General features: G+C 59.3%; 1 non-coding gene across 1 annotated transcript; it reads right to left on the bottom strand.

The window, feature by feature from the left end:
* Positions 1 to 2644: 2644 nt before the first annotated feature.
* On the bottom strand, positions 2645 to 2763 carry LOC131866985 (5S ribosomal RNA). Its single transcript, XR_009365583.1, has one exon. It is a non-coding gene; the product is annotated as a 5S ribosomal RNA (ribosomal RNA).
* Positions 2764 to 15000: the final 12237 nt, after the last annotated feature.

Genomic DNA, 15000 nt, shown 5'->3' on the forward strand with positions numbered 1-15000 from the left:
CGAAGTGTGCTCCAAGGTGCGGCGTGCACGTTGTCGGAGCCCGGTTTGCCCCGGGTGCGCACCTCGCCTGCACCTTGGCCGGGGTGGGCACCTTGGCTGGGTTTGCCCAGGGTGCGCTCCGAAGCGGGGTTACTGGAGCGCCCCCTCTTTTTTTGTCAGAGCGTTTGGTGGGGTTTCTCGCATTGGCTCTTCCCAGGCCCGGTTGTTGGGTGCGCTCCCACCCTGGCGCGCGCGAAGTTGGAAGTTGGGTTAATTGCCCGGGCGCGCACCTTCGCCAGGGTGGGCACCTTGGTGCGCACACCTTGGCTGGGCTGCGCACCAGGGCGGGCTCAAGATGGCACCAGCATTCCCTTTTTCTCACTATCTTTCAAAACGGAAATTTTAAAATCTCGTTTTTTTTTTGCCTTTTATGGAAATTAGTGAAGGCATCGCATCAAAGGTGCGCACCTCGCTGCCCACCTTGGTGTGCTCCGAGGTGCCCACCACGGTGCGCAACGCCGGTGCGAACCCGGGAGCGCCCCGATGTGTGCTCCAAGGTGCGGCGTGCACGAAGTCGGACCCCGGTTTGCCCCGGGTGCGCACCTCGCGTGCACCTTGGTGCGCACACCTTGGCTGGGTTGCGCGGCCTGGTGGGCACCATGGTGCGCACCAAGGAGCGCTCCGAAGTGTGCTCCAAGGTGCGGCGTGCACGAAGTCGGAGCCCGGTTTGCCCCGGGTACGCACCTCGCGTGCACCTTCGCCGGGGTGGGCACCTCGGCTGGGTTGCGCGCCCTGGTGCGCACCAAGGAGCGCTCCGAAGTGTGCTCCAAGGTGCGGCGTGCACGAAGTCGGAGCCCGGTTTGCCCCGGGTGCGCACCTTCGCCGCGGTGCGCACCATGGCGTGCACGAAGTCGGAGCCCGGTTTGCCCCGGGTGCGCACCTCGCGTGCACCTTCGGCGGGGTTGCGCGCCCTGGTGGGCACCATGGTGCGCACCAAGGAGCGCTCCGAAGTGTGCTCCAAGGTGCGGCGTGCACGAAGTCGGAGCCCGGTTTGCCCCGGGTGCGCACCTCGCGTGCACCTTCGGCGGGGTTGCGCGCCCTGGTGGGCACCATGGTGCGCACCAAGGAGCGCTCCGAAGTGTGCTCCAAGGTGCGGCGTGCACGAAGTCGGAGCCCGGTTTGCCCCGGGTGCGCACCTCGCGTGCACCTTCGCCGCGGTGGGCACCATGGCGTGCACGAAGTCGGAGCCCGGTTTGCCCCGGGTGCGCACCTCGCGTGCACCTTCGCCGGGGTGGGCACCTCGGCTGGGTTGCGCGCCCTGGTGCGCACCAAGGAGCGCTCCGAAGTGTGCTCCAAGGTGCGGCGTGCACGAAGTCGGAGCCCGGTTTGCCCCGGGTGCGCACCTCGCGTGCACCTTCGCCAGGGTGGGCACCTCGGTGCGCACACCTTCTCAATGTTTTCTTGCCTTTTCTGGAAATTGGTGAAGGCAGCGCATCAAAGGTGCGCACCTCGGTGTGCTCCGAGGTGCGAACCCGAGAGCGCTCCGAGGTGCCCACGAAGTCGAAAGTCGGGTTAATTGCATTGTTTTCCCCGGGTGCGCTCCGAGGTGCGCAACATCGGCGCGCACCAAGGAGGGCTCCGAAGTGTGCTCCAAGGTGCGCACGATGGCGTGCACCTCTGGTGCGCACGATTCGGAGCTCGGTTTGACCGGGGTGCGCACACCTTGGCTGGGTTGCGCACCTTTTGTGCGCTCCAAGGTGCGCACGAAGTCGGAGCTCGGTTTGCCCCGGGTGCGCACCTTCGCCAGGGTGCGCACCTTGATGCGCACGCCTTGGCTGGGCTGCGCACCTTGGTGGGCGCCATGGTGCGCACCTTTCGTGCGCTCCAAGGTGCGCACGAAGTCGGAGCTCGGTTTGCCCCGGGTGCGCACCTTGGTGGGCGCCATGGTGCACTCCGAGGTGCCCAAGATTGGTGCGCACCAAGGAGCGCTCCGAAGTGCGCTCCAAGGTGCGCGCGAAGTCGAAAGTTGGGTTAATTGTCCGGTTTGCCTCGGGTGCGCACCTTGCGTGCACCTTCGCCAGGGTGGGCGCCTTGGTGCGCACACCTTGGCTGGGCTGCGCACACCTTGGCACCCGCGTTTCCTTCATTTTAAATTTTTTTTTTTTACAATCTCTCAAGTGGGAAATTCTATAATCTCAACTTTTTTTGCCTTTTCAGGAAACTTTTGAATGGAGCGCATCATTGGTGCGCTCCGAAGTGTGCTCCAAAGCTCTCTCCAGCTGCGTGCACCTGCCCCGGCCGCGCACCCGGCCCCGCCCAGCTTCGCTCACCTGTCCCGGGCGTCTGGTGCGGAACCTTAGAGTAAGAAACATCACCGTGCACCTTGGCCAACGTGCGCGACTCGACCGAGCGCGCACTGGCCGAGGTGCACACCGATTTCACCTGGGTGCGCGCGCAGCACCTCGGGCGCACCGGGGTGCGCGCACAACGCCCGGGTTGCACCGTGGCCTGTGTGCTCGGGGCGCCTCGGGTGCGCGCTCGGTGTCGCCCCCGCGCGCGCGGTAGTGCGGGCAGCGCACCCCGGCCCGGCCCGGCCCCGACGAGAACGCAAACGGGCAAAAGGTTTATTCAAATAGCATTGCGACGCCCGGCGAAAAACTAAAAAAGGGTGCAACACCGGGACTTCCCGGGAGGTCACCCATCCCAGTACTACTCCGGCCCAAGCGCGCTTAACTGCGGAGTTCTGATGGGATCCGGTGCACTAACGCTGGTATGATCGCACCCGTTATGAGCTTGTCGCAGTGTGTACTTAGCAAACCGCGACCCACGTGCGAATCCACCCCGGCCACCCACCCCCGTCGAGGTGCACACCCTCCCTCGCGAAGTGCGCCCCGTTCGCCAAGTGTGAGCCCTGCCCGGGTGCGCGCACCTTGCTAGGGCGTCGGGTGTGCACCCGGCCCGGCCTACGTGCGTGCACCTGGAGGGGGCGTCGTGTGCGTGCAGTGTCCCGTCTGCAACGCGGTGCCCACACACCACCTCGGGCGCAACGACCTGCGCTCACATGTGGGCCGAGTGCACCTTGGTGCATGTTCGGGGCGCCTCGGGTGCACGCTCGATCTTGCCCTGGTGCACCAAGGCGCTCGGTTTGCCCCGGGTGCGCACTTGGTGCAAGGTGGGCACCCAAAATAGGGATCAAGCACCAAAACACAAGTTTCGGGATGCAAAATGGGACCCAAGGACCACAAATGCGTTCCAAGACCCATGATGGGTCCACGAGAACAAAAATGTGTTCCGAGACTTAATAAACAAATATTGGGTTTTAGGAGAAGAAACATGCTCTGATGCCCAAAACGAGAATCGACCCCGAAAAGGCCACAGGCCAAAAGTGGGATGCGAGACAAAAAAAAATGGGACCCGAGGACCAAAATTGGGTTCCCAGGTCGAAGACAGGGCAACCGGACAAGAAACGACCTCTAAGGCTCGAAATGAGTCCCGACGACTAAAACTTGACAAGAAGCACCCATCAGGCACCCAACTCGACACCCATGGGATGCCGACCCACCCGGGCTTCCACCTAGCACACCTTGGCACCCACCCACCCTCGCACCCAACCTCGCACCCAACTTAGCACCTTTGAACCCACATTGGCACTCACCCTGACCCTGGCACCTTGGAACCCACATTGGCACTCACCTTGACCCTGGCACCCACCTTTGCACTCACCTTGGGACCCACCCTGGCTCCCACCTCGGCACCCACCCAGACACCCACCTTGGTTCCTTGGCACCCACCTTGGATCCTTGGCACCCACCCCGACACCCACCTTGGCACGCAACTTGGCTACTTGCCACCCACCTTGGCTCCTTGACGCCCACCCCGACAACCACCCCGTGACCTACCCTGGCTAGGGTTGGTGCACACCCACCCTGGTGCCCACCTTGGCACCCACCCTATGACCCACCTTGGCACGCACCTTAGTACCCACCCCGTTACCCACCCTAGGACCCACCCCGTGACCCACCTTGGCCAGGGTGGGTGCACCCACCCTGGTGCCCACCTTGGCACCCACCCATCCTAGCACCCAGCCTGTGACCGGGCTTGGAACCCAACCTTGCACCCGCACCCGTCTTGGCCAGTGTGGGTGCGCACCCATCCTGGCACCCACGTTGTGACACACCCTTTAACCCACGCACCCTAGCACCCACGTTGGCACCCACCTTGGAACCCAACCTAGCAACTTGGCACCCACCCCGTGACCCACCTTGGCATCCACCATAGCAGTCGCCGACTTGGCACCCACCTCGGCACCCACCTTGACACTTGTGGACCCACCTTGCCACTCACCCTAGCATCGACCCATCCTAGCACCCACCCTGGCACCTTTGCACCCTAGCACTCACCCATCCTAGCACCTAACCTGTGACCCACCTTGACACTCACCCTCGCACCCACCTTGGAACCCAACCTAGCACCCACCCACCCTGACACCAACCCTAGCACCTACCCACCCTTGCACCCACCCTGTGACCCATCTTGGCACCCACCCATCCTACCACTCAACCTATCACCCACCTTCTCACCCACCTTGGCATCCACCTTAGCACCCACCCACACTGGCACCTTGGCACCCACCTCGGGCAAGGTGGGTGCACACCCACCCTGGCACCCAATTTAGAACCCACCGAGCATGTTACCCACCTTGGCACCCACATTGCAGCCCACCCTAGTACCCACCCTATGACCCACATTGGCATCCACACCCTAGCACCCAGGCACCTCGACACCCGCCTTGACACCCACCCTAGCACTGAACCTGTGACCCACCTTGGAACTCACCCTAGAACCCACCCACCCTGTGAACCACCTTGGCATCCACCTTAGCACCCACCCACCTTGGCACCCACTCTAGCACTCACCCATCCTAACACCCAACTTGTTACCCACCTTGGCACCCGCCCTCGCGTCCACCTTGAAACCCACCCTAGCACCCACCCACGCAGGAGCCCACCTTGGCACCCAACCTAACACCCACGCATCCTGGCACCCAACTTGTGACCCACCTTGGAACCCACCCTAGTACCCACCTTTGAACCCACTATATCACCAACCCACCTTGGCACCCACCCTATGACCCTCTTTGGAATCCACCCTAGCACGCACCCACCCTGGCACCCACCATGGAGCGCACCCTAGCACCCACCCACCTCGGCACGCACCTCAACACCCACCTTGGTGTGCGCACTGCGCCAACCTCTCAAAGACCCTATGTGGTGCGCTCCAAAGTGTACACCTTTGGTGCGCTCCAAGGTGCGCACCTTTGGTGCACACCGAGGTGCACACCAAAGTGTGCACCGAGGTGAGCACCAAAGTGCACTCCAGGGTGCACACCAAGGCGTGCACCTTTGGTGCGGTCAATGCAAACGAATTCGGAAGTTGGGGTCGATGTCCTAATCGCTGCTGCAGACTACACGTATGAGAATCGGACAAATAGCTTTATATAGGGGAGGTGTTGCGTTTGATGGGTCGACTCCCCTGGTTGTGTGCACTGCACCAACTTCAAAGACCCTGTCTTGTTTAAGAAGTCAAAAGTTGGGGTGGATGTCCTAATCATTGCTGCAGTCTACGCATGTATGAGAATCAGACAAATAGCTTATATAGGGGAGGTGTTGCATTCGGTGGGTTGACTCCCCTGGTTGTGCGCACTGCGCCAACCTCAAAGACCCCGCATAGCAGAAGAAGTCGGAAGTCGGATTTTGGTGAGCACCAAGGCGTGCACCTTTGGTGCGGTCAACGCAGACGAATTCAGAAGTTGGGGTGGATGTCCTAATCGTTGTTGCAGGCTACACATGTATGAGAATCAGACAAATAGCTTATATAGGGGAGGTGTTGGGTTTGATGGGTCAACTCCCTTGGTTGTGCGCATTACGCCAACCTCAAAGACCTTGTTTTCGTTAAGAAGTCAAAAGTTGGGGTCAATGTCCTAATGGCTCCTGCAGGCTACACATGTATGAGAATCGGACAAATAGCTTATATAGGGGAGGTGTTGGGTTTGATGGGTCGACTCCCCTGGTTGTGCGCATTACGTCAACCTCAAAGACCTTGTTTTCGTTAAGAAGTCAAAAGTTGGGGTCGATGTCCTAATTGCTCCTGTAGACTACACATGTATGAGAATCAGACAAATAGCTTATATAGGGGAGGTGTTGGGTTTGATGGGTTGACTCCCCTAGTTGTTCGCATTACACCAACCTCAAAGACCTTGTTTTCGTTTAGAAGCCGAAAGTTGGGGTCGATGTCCTAATTGCTCCTGCAGGCTACGCATGTATGAGAATCAGACAAATAGCTTATATAGGGGAGGTGTTGGGTTTGATGGGTCGACTCCCCTGGTTGTGCGCATTGCGCCAACCTCAAAGACCCTGCATTGCGGATGAAGTCGAAAGTCAGAGTTTGGTGTGCTACAAGGTGTGGTCGAAGGTGCTCACCTAGGTGTGCACCTTTGGAGCACAGGAAAAGTGCCCTCCAAAAGTGCGCACCTTTGGAGTGCACAAAAGTGCCCTCCAAAAGTGCGCACCTTTGGAGCGCAGAAAAGTGCCCTCCAAAAAGTGCCCTCCAAAAGTGCGCACCTTTGGAGCTCCAAAAAGTGCCCTCCAAAAGTGCGCACCTTTGGAGCGCAGAAAAGTGCCCTCCAAAAAGTGCCCTCCAAAAGTGCGCACCTTTGGAGCGCAGAAAAGTGCCCTCCAAAAGTGCGCACCTTTGGAGCGCAGAAAAGTGCCCTCCAAAAAGTGCCCTCCAAAAGTGCGCACCTTTGGAGCGCAGAAAAGTGCCCTCCAAAAAGTGCCCTCCAAAAGTGCGCACCTTTGGAGCGCAGAAAAGTGCCCTCCAAAAAGTGCCCTCCAAAAGTGCGCACCTTTGGAGCGCAGAAAAGTGCCCTCCAAAAAGTGCCCTCCAAAAGTGCGCACCTTTGGAGCGCAGAAAAGTGCCCTCCAAAAAGTGCCCTCCAAAAGTGCGCACCTTTGGAGCGCAGAAAAGTGCCCTCCAAAAGTGCGCACCTTTGGAGCGCACAAAAGTGCCCTCCAAAAGTGCGCACTTTTGGTGCGCACCAAGGCGCTGGTTCGGTCGTTGCAGGCGAGTTCGGAAGTTGGGGTCGATGTCCTGAGCGGAGGTGCAAACTACACAGGTGTCGGAATCGGACAAATAGCTTATATAGGGGAGGTGTATGCTTCGATGGGTCGACTCCCCAGGTTGAGCGCACCGCGCCAACCTCAAAGACCCTACGGTATGGATGAAGTCGGAAGTTGGGTCCGATGACCAATTCGATTAGTAGGTATGCTCATGAGGTCGGAATTTGGGTCCGATGACCTGCCATGTGCAGGAAGGCGAATGTTGACACTGTGCGTTGCAAGGTGCACACCAAGGCGCTGGTGCGGTCTTTTTAGTCGAGTTCGGAAGTTGGGGTCGATGTCCTGATCGGAGGTGCAAGCTACACAGGTGTGGGAATCGGACAAATAGCTTATATAGGGGAGGTGTATGCTTCGTTGGGTCGACTCCCCGGGTTGAGCGCACCGCGCCAACCTCAAAGACCCTACGGTATGGATGAAGTCGGAAGTTGGGTCCGATGACCGATTCGATATGTAGGCATACTCGCGAGGTCGGAATTTGGGTCCGATGACCTGCCACGTGCAGGAAGGCGAATGTTGGCACTGTGCGTTGCAAGGTGCGCACCAAGGCGCTGGTTCGGTCGTTGGAGGCGAGTTCGGAAGTTGGGGTCGATGTCTTGATCGGAGGTGCAAACTACACAGGTGTGGGAATCGGACAAATAGCTTATATAGGGGAGGTGTATGCTTCGTTGGGTCGACTCCCCGGGTTGAGCGCACCGCGCCAACCTCAAAGACCCTACGGTATGGATGAAGTCGGAAGTTGGGTCCGATGACCGATTCGATATGTAGGCATACTCGCGAGGTCGGAATTTGGGTCCGATGACCTGCCATGTGCAGGAAGGCGAATGTTGGGACTGTGCGTCGCAAGGTGCGCACCAAGGCGCTGGTGCCGTCGTTGCAGTCGAGTTCGGAAGTTGGGGTCGATGTCCTGGTCAGAGGTGCAAACTACACAGGTGTGGGAATCGGACAAATAGCTTATATAGGGGAGGTGTATGCTTCGATGGGTCGACTCCCTGGGTTGAGCGCACCGCGCCAACCTCAAAGACCCTACAGTATGGATGAAGTCGGAAGTTGGGTCCGATGACCGATTCGATACGTAGGCATATTGGCGAGGTCTGAATTTGTGTCCGATGACCTGCCATGCGCAGGAAGGCGGAATTTGGGTCCGATGACCGAGTTGATGGCGTGCCATGCGCAGAAAGGGGGAATTTGGGTCCGATGACCGAGTTGATGTTGATGGCCCGCCATGCACAGGAAGGCGGAATTTGGGTCCGATGACCGATTTGAAGGCGTGCCATACGCAAAAAGGCGGAGTTTGGGTCCGATGACCGAGTTGATATTGATGGCCCGCCATGCGCAGGAAGGCGGAATTTGGGTCCGATGACCTGACATACGCATGGAGTCCGACTCGGGGGCCGATGTTCGATTCGATGACTTGCATTGTGGGTAAAGTCGGAAGTTGTGGTCTTTGACCCGATTCGATGACCAGACTTCGGCTGCTTGAGAATCGGACAAATAACTTATATAGGGGAGGTAGTGTTCTCGAGCATCCTCCCCCCGTGCCCGTTTATGTCGATTGATGCTGGTGCTCGACTGGTTGGAGCGCTCGGATGCAAAAATCTTGCACCAGGATTTATCGATTGTGATGGACACGGCAAGTCTCCTGATTGCTATGCAGGAGCTCATCGTGAATCTCTATGCGGCCTTGGTATGGACTCGACCTGCGGAATGGTTCGGCAATGGTAGTCGCTCCAACACGTCCTTGCAATGGCCACAGAGGTGATTCGACTAGAGCTCCAGTCTAGCTTTTGGGTTGCTTGGCGGACTGGTATAGCCGCGATCGAGTTCCGGCCATGAACGTTTTAGATAGCTCTTGGGCTTTCTGGGACGGAAGTCGGAAGTTTGGGCTGTTGTCCGATTTGATGACCATTCTTCGGATGTGTGAGAATCGGACAAATAACTTATATAGGGGACTGTGTTGTCTCACGCAGCCCCCTCCGTGCCCCTCTATCTCGACCGATGTTGGTGCTTGAAAGGGTTGGGATCGCTCGGATTTATAAACGTGCACCACCATTTGTCGAGTGTGAGGGACGCGGCAGGTCTCCTAAATGCTATGCGGGCGCTCTCTGAGAATCTCTATCCGGCCTCGACACAGACTAGTCTTGCTGAATGGTTTGGCACTGGTAGTCGATCCAACACGTCGTTGTTGTGGCCGCCTAGGCGATTCGATTCGAGCCCCCGTCTAGCTTTTGGGTTGCTTGGCGGATTTTGCCCTATCCGCAAGTGAGCTCGGTCCCTAAACGTTCGAGAAACCCGATTGCTATGCGCCGACTCTCTTTCTTGCGAGCCTCCATCTAGCTTTTGGGTCTCTACGGAACGGAAGTCGGAATCTGGGACCGTTGTTTGATTCGACGAGGCAGACTACGGTTGTGCGAGAATCGGACAAATAACTTATATAGGGGAGGTGTTGACTGGAGCATTCTCCCCCGTGCCCCTCTAACTCGACCAATGCTGGCGCTCGAACGGTGGTAGCGCTCGGATTTTCATTGAGCGCCAGCATTGGTCGATTTAGAGGGGCATGCGAGATTCCCGAATGCTATGCGAGGGCTCTAACGGAAATGTCTATTGGTTTCGGTATGGATGCAATTGCGAGTGGTTCGGCAAAGGTAGTCGTTCCGATGCGTCCATGTCGTGGCCAAATCGATAATTCGATTTGAGCCCTCGTATAGCATTTGGGTCTCTCGATGTGATTCCGCATTCCAGTCCCTTTGGGCACTGCTTGAGCCGCATCCCAGGGGGTTCCCTTCCCAATAATCTGCCTCGCAACCCGATTGCTATGCGGTGAGGCTCCTCGGCCGCCTCGGAACTATCTGTGTATCAGACGCATCGCGGGATAAGGGGTTGGCAACGGTAGTCGCCCCAAGCGCGTCCGATGCTTGGACCATTCCGAGGCGGCCCTGAAGCCTCTTCCGTCTAGCCGTTGGGTCCTTCTCGCCGCATCCCTCGCCTCGCACCCCGATTGCTATGCGGTGAGGCTCCTCGGCCGCCTCGGAACTATCTGTGTATCGGACGCGTCGCGGGATAAGGGGTTGTCACTGGTAGTCGCCCCAAGCGCGTCCGATGCTTGGACCATTCCGAGGCGGCCCTGAAGCCTCTTCCGTCTAGCCGTTGGGTCCTTCTCGCCGCATCCCTCGCCTCGCACCCCGATTGCTATGCGGTGAGGCTCCTCGGCCGCCTCGGAACTATCTGTGTATCGGACGCGTCGCGGGATAAGGGGTTGTCATTGGTAGTCGCCCCAAGCGCGTCCGATGCTTGGACCATTCCGAGGCGGCCCTGAAGCCTCTTCCGTCTAGCCGTTGGGTCCTTCTCGCCGCATCCCTCGCCTCGCACCCCGATTGCTATGCGGTGAGGCTCCTCGGCCGCCTTGGAACTATCTGTGTATCGGACGCGTCGCGGGATAAGGGGTTGTCACTGGTAGTCGCCCCAAGCGCGTCCGATGCTTAGACCATTCCGAGGCGGACCCGAAGCCTCTTCCGTCTAGCCGTTGGGTCCTTCTCGCCGCATCCTTCGCCTCGCACCCCGATTGCTATGCGGTGAGGCTCCTCGGCCGCCTCGGAACTATCTGTGTATCGGACGCGTCGCGGGATAAGGGGTTGTCACTGGTAGTCGCCCCAAGCGCGTCCGATGCTTGGACCATTCCGAGGCGGACCCGAAGCCTCTTCCGTCTAGCCGTTGGGTCCTTCTCGCCGCATCCCTCGCCTCGCACCCCGATTGCTATGCGGTGAGGCTCCTCGGCCGCCTTGGAACTATCTGTGTATCGGACGCGTCGCGGGATAAGGGGTTGTCACTGGTAGTCGCCCCAAGCGCGTCCGATGCTTGGACCATTCCGAGGCGGACCCGAAGCCTCTTCCGTCTAGCCGTTGGGTCCTTCTCGCCGCATCCCTCGCCTCGCACCCCGATTGCTATGCGGTGAGGCTCCTCGGCCGCCTTGGAACTATCTGTGTATCGGACGCGTCGCGGGATAAGGGGTTGTCACTGGTAGTCGCCCCAAGCGCGTCCGATGCTTGGACCATTCCGAGGCGGACCCGAAGCCTCTTCCGTCTAGCCGTTGGGTCCTTCTCGCCGCATCCCTCGCCTCGCACCCCGATTGCTATGCGGTGAGGCTCCTCGGCCGCCTTGGAACTATCTGTGTATCGGACGCGTCGCGGGATAAGGGGTTGTCACTGGTAGTCGCCCCAAGCGCGTCCGATGCTTGGACCATTCCGAGGCGGCCCCGAAGCCTCTTCCGTGTAGCCGTTGGGTCCTTCTCGCCGCATCCCTCGCCTCGCACCCCGATTGCTATGCGGTGAGGCTCCTCGGCCGCCTTGGAACTATCTGTGTATCGGACGCGTCGCGGGATAAGGGGTTGTCACTGGTAGTCGCCCCAAGCGCGTCCGATGCTTGGACCATTCCGAGGCGGCCCCGAAGCCTCTTCCGTGTAGCCGTTGGGTCCTTCTCGCCGCATCCCTCGCCTCGCACCCCGATTGCTATGCGGTGAGGCTCCTCGGCCGCCTTGGAACTATCTGTGTATCGGACGCGTCGCGGGATAAGGGGTTGTCACTGGTAGTCGCCCCAAGCGCGTCCGATGCTTGGACCATTCCGAGGCGGACCTGAAGCCTCTTCCCTCTAGCCGTTGGGGCTTTCTCGCCGCATCCCTCGCCTCGCACCCTGATTGCTATGCTGTGAGGCTCCTCGGCCGCCTTGGAACTATCTGTGTATCGGACGCATCGCGGGATAAGGGGTTGGCAGTGGTAGTCGCCCCAAGCGCATCCGATGCTTGGACCATTCCGAGGCGGCCCTGCAGCCTCTTCCGTCTAGCCGTTGGGGCCATCTCGCCGCATCCCCCACCTCGCACCACGATTGCTATGCGGTGAGGCTCCTTGGCCGCCTCGGAACTATCTGTGTATCGGACGCATCGCGGGATAAGGGGTTGTCACTGGTAGTCGCCCCAAGCGCGTCCGATGCTTGGACTATTCCGAGGCGGCCCTGCAGCCTCTTCCGTCTAGCCGTTGGGGCCATCTCGCTGCATCCCCCACCTCCTCGGCCGCCTCGGAACTATCTGTGTATCGGACGCATCGCGGGATAAGGGGTTGGCAGTGGTAGTCGCCCCAAGCGCGTCCGATGCTTGGACTATTCCGAGGCAGCCCTGCAGCCTCTTCCGTCTAGCCTTTGGGGCCATCTCGCCGCATCCCTCGCCTCGCACCCCGATTGCTATGCGGTGAGGCTCCTCGGCCGCCTGGGAACTATCTTCGTATCGGACGCATCGCGGGATAAGGGGTTGTCACTGGTAGTCGCCCCAAGCGCGTCCGATGCTTGGACTATTCCGAGGCGGCCCTGTGGCCTCTTCCGTCTAGCCGTTGGGGCCATCTCGCCGCATCCCCCACCTCGCACCCCGATTGCTATGCGGTGAGGCTCTTCGGCCGCCTTGGAACTATCTTCGTATCGGACGCATTGCGGGATAAGGGGTTGTCACTGGTAGTGGCCCCAAGCGCGTCCGATGCTTGGACTATTCCGAGGCGGCCCTGCAGCCTCTTCCGTCTAGCCGTTGGGGCCATCTCGCCGCATCCCCCACCTCGCACCCCGATTGCTATGCGGTGAGGCTCCTCGGCCGCCTTGGAACTATCTTCGTATCGGACGCATCGCTGGATAAGGGGTTGTCACTGGTAGTCGCCCCAAGCGCGTCCGATGCTTGGACTATTCCGACGCGGCCCTGTGGCCTCTTCCGTCTAGCCGTTGGGGCCATCTCGCCGCATCCCCCACCTCGCACCCCGATTGCTATGCGGTGAGGCTCCTCGGCCGCCTTGGAACCATCTTCGTATCGGACGCATCGCGGGATAGGGGGCTGTCACTGGTAGTCGCCCCAAGCGTGTCCGATGCTTGGACCATTCCTAGGCGGCCCTGAAGCCTCTTCCGTCTAGCCGTTGGGGCCTTCCCGCCCCATCCCTCGCCTCGCACCCCCGATTGCTATGCGGTGAGGCTCCTCGGCCGCCTTGGAACCATCTGTGTATCGGACGCATCGCGGGATAAGGGGTTGGCACTGGCAGTCGCCCCAAGCGCGTCCGATGCTTGGACCATTCCGAGGTGGCCCTGAAGCCTCTTCCGTCTAGCCGTTGGGGCCTTCCCGCCCCATCCCTCGCCTCGCACCCCGATTGATATGCGGTGAGGCTCCTCGGCCGCCTTGGAACTATCTGTGTATCGGACGCATCGCGGGATAAGGGGTTGGCACTGGTAGTCGTCCCAATCGCATCCGATGCTTGGACCATTCCGAGGCGGCCCTGCAGCCTCTTCCGTTTAGCCGTCGGGGCCTTCCCGCCGCATCCGTCGCCTCGCATCCCGATTCCTATGCGGTGAGTCTTCTCGGCCGCCGCGGAACTATACCTGTTATTGCTACTGCATCCTTCGGCTGGTAACCTCCTCTGCCGCCTTGGAACGTTCTCTTTGTCGGACGCGTCGCGGGATAAGGGGTTGGCACTGGTAGTCGCCCCAAGCGCGCCCGATGCATAGACCGCTCCGAGTCGACCTTGCTTTCAGCCTCTCACATGCATAGACCTCTCTGAGTCGACCCTGCAGCCTCTCACGTTTAGCCTTTGGAATCTCGCCTCACAACATGATTGCTATCCTTGATGCATCCCTTGCCTCGAGCCCTGATTGCTTTCTTGGCTGCATCCCTCCTCTCCTCACAGCCCGGTTGTCATCACTGCTTCATCCGTCGCTTCATGCATTCTGGCTGCTGGGCCCTTCCCACCGCACACCTCGATTGCTATCTCTTCTGCATCACACACCCCGATTGCTATCTCTGCTACATCCCTCGGCTCTCACTTCTGCATCCTTCGCCTCACACCTCGATTGCTATCAATGCTGCATCCGTAACCTCACACCCCGATTGCTATGCGGGGAGGCTCCTTGGCCGCCTTGGAAATTTCTGTGTGTCGGACGCACCGCGGGATAAGGGGTTGGCACTGGTAGTCGCCCCAAGTGCGCCCGATTCTTAGACCGCTTCGAGGTGACCTCGTAGCCTCTTTCGTCCAGGCTTCCTGCCTTCAACGCCCTTTTTACACCTCGATTGCTATGCGCGGGCTCGTTGGCGTCTATCACCTCTCTGCGAAGAGTGGCACGATGATTGTTGGGGTAAATCGTAGCAGTCCGATCTCTGGCCTTGGGCCATTGTGAGGGCTGATCGATTTCCTGTGCGCATCTCGTGTTCGCCCAGTAACAGACTCGACGACTTGTAATCGGTCTTGTTCCCGATTGTTCCTGGAGGTAGTCTTCGGAACTCTTGGATTTGACCTGTCACTCGAACTGTCCTCTTCCGAGGATGCTTGTGTGTGTGTGCTTGTGCCATTTCCTTGGCGGTATTAACGAGATATTAAAGAGCGGAGTGAGCGCCTCGCCCAGCTATGTTTGGGGCTCTCACTCCCTTACCCGGTGTGCGACCGCTTTGCACGTAGGTTGCGGAGCATCGCGACTCTTTCGATGTTTGGCGGTTGTCTTCCGGTGATGCGTTGGTCCCGAAGTGCACGTTACTAGCATTTCTGCCATTGTTCTCGATCTTTGGCACGTTCCTTCGTTGCAATTGGATATATATCTCCGTTTATACGCGCAGGCTTCTCCCGCCTATTCAGCGCTGTCCCACTCTCAGCACTCTCGTGGTCTCCTTGGCTTCTCTCTCCCGTGAGCGAGCTCTCTTCTCGAGTCTTTTCCATGTCCCATGGAGGTTGCCTTGCGAAATTCGGGCACACAAACGTGACCGGATAAGAGCGGAATTGCCTATGAGGAGAAGCTCACCTTAGGGAGCAGCAATGCCGAGTGTTTCGACAGAGGGTAGAGG

This window comes from Cryptomeria japonica, unplaced genomic scaffold (assembly GCF_030272615.1).
Source record: "Cryptomeria japonica unplaced genomic scaffold, Sugi_1.0 HiC_scaffold_161, whole genome shotgun sequence".
Taxonomy (NCBI): Eukaryota; Viridiplantae; Streptophyta; class Pinopsida; order Cupressales; family Cupressaceae; genus Cryptomeria; species Cryptomeria japonica.